This window comes from Arachis stenosperma, chromosome 8, assembly GCF_014773155.1.
Source record: "Arachis stenosperma cultivar V10309 chromosome 8, arast.V10309.gnm1.PFL2, whole genome shotgun sequence".
NCBI lineage: Eukaryota > Viridiplantae > Streptophyta > Magnoliopsida > Fabales > Fabaceae > Arachis > Arachis stenosperma.
Window position 1 is genome coordinate 24,930,071 of NC_080384.1, and position 6,956 is coordinate 24,937,026.

Here is a 6,956-nt window from a genome sequence, read left to right on the forward strand (position 1 = left end):
TTCTCGAATTAAGTGATGCATTGACAAAGATTTGTCAATCCAATAGTAGTTGTGTATCCACAGCAATCAAGAAGAGATTTTATCTGCTCTTTTTCTGTATTTGTATCAAAGAAACATGCAAGTTCCAAAAATATATTTCGATCATTATGATCTAATTCATTATAACTCAGTCGCAATATACTTTGGATTTTTTCATCAGGCATCTTTTCAAGTTTGGCCAGTTCACTTTCCCACTCTTGTTGAGTTTTTCCTTTAAGAAAGGAACCCAAGATTTTCAATGCGAAAGGGAGGCCTTTGCAATAGTTAAGCACTCTCTTGGACAACTCAACTTGTTCTGCTTCTATAGTGCAGTTTTGCTTGAAGCCATTCAGGCTGAAAAGCCGAAGAGAATCATCAGAATTGAGAATTCAATGCCTTAACTTCATGTATATGATCAGCATCCGCCTTAACAAGGACATGCTTATTGGTGCGCGAAATTGTGAACAATACTTTTTCACAACTCTCATAATCCCCGGTAATGGCTCCAAAAACGTGGTAGCTCAATACCATGGCATTACACAACTTCGCACAACTAACCAGCAAGTGCACTGGGTCGTCCAAGTAATAAACCTTACGCGAGTAAGGGTCGATCCCACGGAGATTGTTAGTATTGAAGCAAGCTATGGTCATCTTGTAAATCTTAGTCAGGCAAACTCAAATGTATATGATGATGAACGAAAATAACACAAAGGTAAAGATAGTGATACTTATGTAATTCGTTGGTAGAAACTTCAGATAAGCGCATGAAGATGCCTTCCCTTCCGTCTCTCTGCTTTCCTACTGCCTTCATCCAATCCTTCTTACTCCTTTCCATGGCAAGCTTAAGCAAGGGTTTCACCGTTGTCAGTGGCTACCTCCCATCCTCTTAGTGAAAGCGATTGCATATGCTCTGTCACAGCATAGCGGAATTCATCTGTCGGTTCTCAATCAGGCCGGAATAGAATCCAGTGATTCTTTTGCGTCTGTCACTAACGCCCCGCCCTCAGGAGTTTGAAGCACGTCACAGTCATTCAGTCATTGAATCCTACTCAGAATACCACAGACAAGGTTAGACCTTCCGGATTCTCTTGAATGCTGCCATCAGTTCTCGCCTATACCACGAAGACTCTGATCTCACGGAATGGTTGGCTCGTTTGTCAGGCGAGCACTCGGTTGTCAGGCGATCAACCATGCATCGTGCAATCAGGAATCCAAGAGATATTCACTAGAGCCTTGATTGCTTGTAGAACAAGAGTGGTTGTCAGTCACTTTGTTCATGAGTGAGAATGATGATGAGTGTCACGGATCATCACCTTCATCAAGTTGAAGAACAAGTGATATCTTGGATAAAGAACAAGCGGAATTGAATAGAAGAACAATAGTAATTGCATTAATACTCGAGGTACAGCAGAGCTCCACACCTTAATCTATGGTGTGTAGAAACTCCACCGTTGAAAATACATAAGCACAAGGTCTAGGCATGGCCGTGAGGCCAGCCTCCCAATGATCTAAGAACTAGATGTCCGAAGATGAAAATACAATAGCAAAAGGTCCTATTTATAAGAAACTAGTAGCCTAGGGTGTACAGAGATGAGTAAATGACATAAAAATCCACTTCCGGGCCCACTTGGTGTGTGCTTGGGCTGAGCAATGAAGCATTTTCGTGTAGAGACTCTTCTTGGAGTTAAACGCCAGCTTTTATGCCAGTTTGGGCGTTTAACTCCCATTTAGGTGCCAGTTCCGGCGTTTAACGCTGGAATTTCTGTAGGTGACTTTGAACGCCGGTTTGGGCCATCAAATCTTGGGCAAAGTATGGACTATCATATATTGATGGAAAGCCCAGGATGTCTACTTTCCAACGCCGTTGAGAGCGCGCCAATTGGGCTTCTGTAGCTCCAGAAAATCCACTTCGAGTGCAGGGAGGTCAGAATCCAACAGCATCTGCAGTCCTTTTCAGTCTCTGAATCAGATTTTTGCTCAGGTCCCTCAATTTCAGCCAGAAAATACCTGAAATCACAGAAAAACACACAAACTCATAGTAAAGTCCAGAAAAGTGAATTTTAACTAAAAACTAATAAAAATATACTAAAAACTAACTAGATCATACCAAAAACATACTAAAAACAATGCCAAAAAGTGTACAAATTATCCGCTCATCACAACACCAAACTTAAATTGTTGCTTGTCCTCAAGCAACTGAAAATCAAACAAGATAAAAAGAAGAGAATATGCAATGAATTCCAAAAACATCTGTGAAGATCAGTATTAATCAGATGAGCGGGGCTTTTAACTTTTTGCCTCTGAATAGTTTTGGCATCTCACTATATCCTTTGAAATTCAGAATGATTGGCTTCTTTAGGAACTCAGAATCCAGATAGTGTTAATGATTCTCCTAGTAAAGTATGATGATTCTTGAACATAGCTATTTATTGAGTCTTGGCTGTGGCCCAAAGCACTCTGTCTTCCAGTATTACCACCGGATACATACATGCCACAGACACATAATTGGGTGAACCCTTTCAGATTGTGACTCAGCTTTGCTAAAGTCCCCAATTAGAGGTGTCCAGGGTTCTTAAGCACACTCTTTTTGCCTTGGATCACAACTTTATTTATTTCTTTTTCTTTTCTTTTTCTTTTTCCCCTTTTTTTTTTCGTTTTTCCCCTTCTTTCTTTTTTTTTTCTTTTGTATTCACTGCTTTTTCTTACTTCAAGAATCATTTTTATGATTTTTCAGATCCTCAGTAACATGTCTCCTTTTTCATCATTCTTTCAAGAGCCAACAATTTTAACATTCATGAACCACAAATTCAAAAGACATATGCACTGTTTAAGCATACATTCAGAAAACAACAAGTATTGTCACCACATCAAACTAATTAAGCTAGTTTTAAAGATGAATTTGAAATCCTGTACTTCTTGTTCTTTTGTGATAAAAACAGTTTTCATTTAAGAAAGGTGATGGATTCATATTCATAGCTTTAAGGCATAGGCACTAAGACACTAATGATCATAAGACACAAACATGGATAAACATAAAGCACTAAAATTCGAAAAACAGAAAAATAAAGAACAAGGAGATTAAAGAACGGGTCCACCTTAGTGATGGCGGCTCTTTCTTTCTCTTGAAGATCCTATGGAGTGCTTGAGCTCCTCAATGTCTCTTCCTTGTCTTTGTTGCTCCTCTCTCATGATCCTTTGATCTTCTCCAATTTCATGGAGGAGGATGGCATGTTCTTGGTGCTCCACCCTTAGTTGTCCCATGTTGGAACTTAATTTTCCTAGGGAGGTGTTAATTTGCTCCCAGTAGTCTTGTGGAGGAGAGTGCATCCCTTGAGGTATCTCAGGGATTTCTTGATGAGAGGGGTCTCTTGTTTGCTCCATCTTCTTCTTAGTGATGGGCTTGAGGTCATGCCTTCTCAGTTGAACCGGCTTTGGATGCCATAAATGGTTATGGAAAAATAAAAAGCAATGCTTTTACCACACCAAACTTAAAAGGTTTGCTCGTCCTCGAGCAAAAGAAGAAAGAAGAGAGTAGAAGAAGAAGAAATGAGGAAGAGGGAGATGGTGGTGTGTTCGGCCAAAGAGGGGGAGAAGTGGTGTTTAGGTTGTGTGAAAATGAAGGGTTGAAGAAGGGTATATATAGGAGAGAGGGGGGTAATGGTTCGGCCATTATGGGTGGGTTTGGGAGGGAAAGTGGTTTGAATTTGAAGGGTGAGGTTGGTGGGGATTTATGAAGGATGGATGTGAGTGGTGAAGAGAAAGATGGGATTTGATAGGTGAAGGGTTTTTGGGGAAGAGGTGTTGAGGTGATTGGTGAATGGGGGAAGAAGAGAGAGAGTGATGGTGGGGTAGGTTGGGATCCTGTGGGGTCCACAGATCCTGTGGTGTCAAGAAAAAGTCATCCCTGCACCAAATGGCATCAAAATTCACGTTTTGAGCCATTTCTGGCGTTAAACGCCGGGCTGGTGCCCATTCCTGGCGTTTAACGCCAGGTTCTTGCCCTTTTCTGGCGTTTAACGCCAGTCTGGTGCCCCTTTCTGGCGTTAAACGCCCAGAATGGTGCCAGACTGGGCGTTAAACGCCCAACTGCTAGGCTTACTGGCGTTTAAACGCCAGCAGCATCTTCCTCCAGGGTGTGCTGTTTTTCTTCCTGTTTTTCATTCTGTTTTTGCTTTTTTCATTGTTTTTGTGACTTCTTATGATCATCAACCTACAAAAAAGATAAAATAACAAAAGAAAATAGTTAACTATAAAACATTGGGTTGCCTCCTAACAAGCGCTTCTTTAATGTCATTAGCTTGACAGAGGACTCTCATGGAGCCTCAGAAATACTCAGAACCGTGTTGGAACCTCCCAACACCAAACTTAGAGTTTGAATGTGGGGGTTCAACACCAAACTTAGAGTTTGGTTGTGGCCTCCCAACACCAAACTTAGAGTTTGACTGTGGGGGCTCTGCTTGGCTCTGTTTTGAGAGAAGCTCTTCATGCTTCCTCTCCATGATGATAGAGGGATGTCCTTGGGCCTTAAACACCAAGGATTCTTCATTCACTTGAATGATCAACTCTCCTCTATCAACATCAATCACAGCCTTTGCTGTGGCTAGGAAGGGTCTGCCAAGGATGATGGATTCATCCATGCACTTCCCAGTCTCTAGGACTATGAAATCAGTAGGGATGTAATGGTCTTCAACTTTTACCAGAACATCCTCTACAAGTCCATAGGCTTGTTTTCTTGAGTTGTCTGCCATCTCTAGTGAGATTTTTGCAGCTTGCACCTCAAAGATCCCTAATTTCTCCATTACAGAGAGGGGCATGAGGTTTACACTTGACCCTAAGTCACACAAGGCCTTCTTGAAGGTCATGGTGCCTATGGTACAAGGTATAGAAAACTTCCCAGGATCCTGCCTCTTTTGAGGCAGTTTCTGCCTAGACAAGTCATCCAGTTCTTTGATGAGCAAAGGGGGTTCATCCTCCCAAGTCTCATTTCCAAATAACTTGTCATTTGGCTTCATGATTGCTCTAAGGTATTTAGCAACTTGCTCTTCAGTGATATACTCATCCTCTTCAGAGGAAGAATACTCATCAGAGCTCATGAATGGCAGAAGTAAGTCCAATGGAATCTCTATGGTCTCATTTTGAGTCTCAGATTCCCATGGTTCCTCATTGAGGAACTCAGAGGAGATTGGTGCACGCCCATTGAGGTCTTCCTCAGTGGCGTCCTCCTCCTCTCTTTCCTCTCCATATTCGGCCATGTTTATGGCTTTGCACTCTCCTTTTGGATTTTCTTCTGTATTACTTGGGAGAGTACTAGGAGGGAGTTCAGTAACTTTCTTACTCAGCTGACCCACTTGTCCTTCCAAATTCCTAATGGAGGACCTTGTTTCAGTCATGAAACTTTGAGTGGTCTTTATTAGATCAGAGACCATTGTTGCTAAGTCAGAAGTATTCTGCTTAGAACTCTCTGTCTGTTGCTGAGAAGATGATGGAAAAGGCTTGCCATTGCTAAACCTGTTTCTTCCACCATTATTGTTATTGAAACCTTGTTGAGGTCTCTCTTGATTCTTCCATGAGAAATTTGGGTGATTTCTCCATGAAGAATTGTAGGTGTTTCCATAGGGTTCTCCTAGGTAATTCACCTCTTCCATTGAAGGATTCTCAGGATCATAAGCTTCTTCCTCAGATGAAGCTTCCTTAGTACTGCCAGGTGCATTTTGCATTCCAGACAGACTTTGAGAAATCAAATTGACTTGTTGAGTCAATATTTTATTCTGAGCCAAAATGGCGTTCAGAGTGTCAATCTCAAGAACTCCTTTCTTCTGACTAGTCCCATTGTTCACAGGATTCCTTTCAGAAGTGTACATGAATTGATTATTTGCAACCATTTCAATTAGCTCTTGAGCCTCTGTAGGCGTCTTCTTCAGATGAAGAGATCCTCCAGCAGAGCTATCCAAAGACATCTTGGATAGTTCAGAGAGACCATCATAGAAAATACCTATGATGCTCCATTCAGAAAGCATGTCAGAAGGACATTTTCTGATTAATTGTTTGTATCTTTCCCAAGCTTCATAGAGGGATTCTCCATCCTTCTGTCTGAAGGTTTGGACTTCCACTCTAAGCTTACTCCATCTTTGTGGTGGAAAGAACTTTGCCAAGAAGGCATTGACTAGCTTTTCCCATGAGTCCAGGCTTTCTTTAGGTTGAGAGTCCAACCATATTCTAGCTCTGTCTCTTACAGCAAAAGGGAATAGCATCAGTCTATAGACCTCAGGGTCTACCCCATTAGTCTTGACTGTGTCACAGATTTGCAAGAATTCAGCTAAGAACTGATGAGGATCTTCCATTGGAAGTCCATGGAACTTGCAATTCTGTTGCATTAGAGAAACTAATTGAGGCTTAAGCTCAAAGTTGTTTGCTCCAATGGCAGGGATAGAGATGCTTCTCCCATAGAAATCAGGAGTAGGTGCAGTGAAGTCACCCAGCACCTTCCTTGCATTGTTGGCATTGTTGTTGTTTTCGGCTGCCATGGGTTCTTCTTCTTTGAAGAATTCGGTCAGGTCCTCAACAGAGAGTTGTGCTTTAGCTTCTCTTAGCTTTCGCTTCAGGGTCCTTTCAGGTTCAGGGTCAGCTTCAACAAGAATGCCTTTGTCTCTGCTCCTGCTCATATGAAAGAGAAGAGAAAAAGAAAATGTGGAATCCTCTATGTCACAGTATAGAGATTCCTTGAAGTGTCAGAGGAAAAGAAAAATAGAAGAAAGAAGGTAGAAGAATTCGAACTTGATGAGATAGAGTTCGAATTGTGCATTAAGAAGGAGTAGTACTCCATAAATAGAAGGATGTGAGAGAGAGGGAAGAGGATTTTCGAAAATTAAATTAAGAAGATTTTAAAAACATTTTGAAAAATTGATTGATAATTTTCGAAAATTGAAAGTGGAAGAGAA

At 41.3% G+C, this 6,956-nt stretch overlaps 1 non-coding gene across 1 annotated transcript; it reads left to right on the forward strand.

The window, feature by feature from the left end:
- The first annotated feature begins 6,029 nt into the window (after positions 1-6,029).
- LOC130947188 (small nucleolar RNA R71) lies at positions 6,030-6,137 on the forward strand. Its single transcript, XR_009072588.1, has one exon. It is a non-coding gene; the product is annotated as a small nucleolar RNA R71 (small nucleolar RNA).
- Positions 6,138-6,956: the final 819 nt, after the last annotated feature.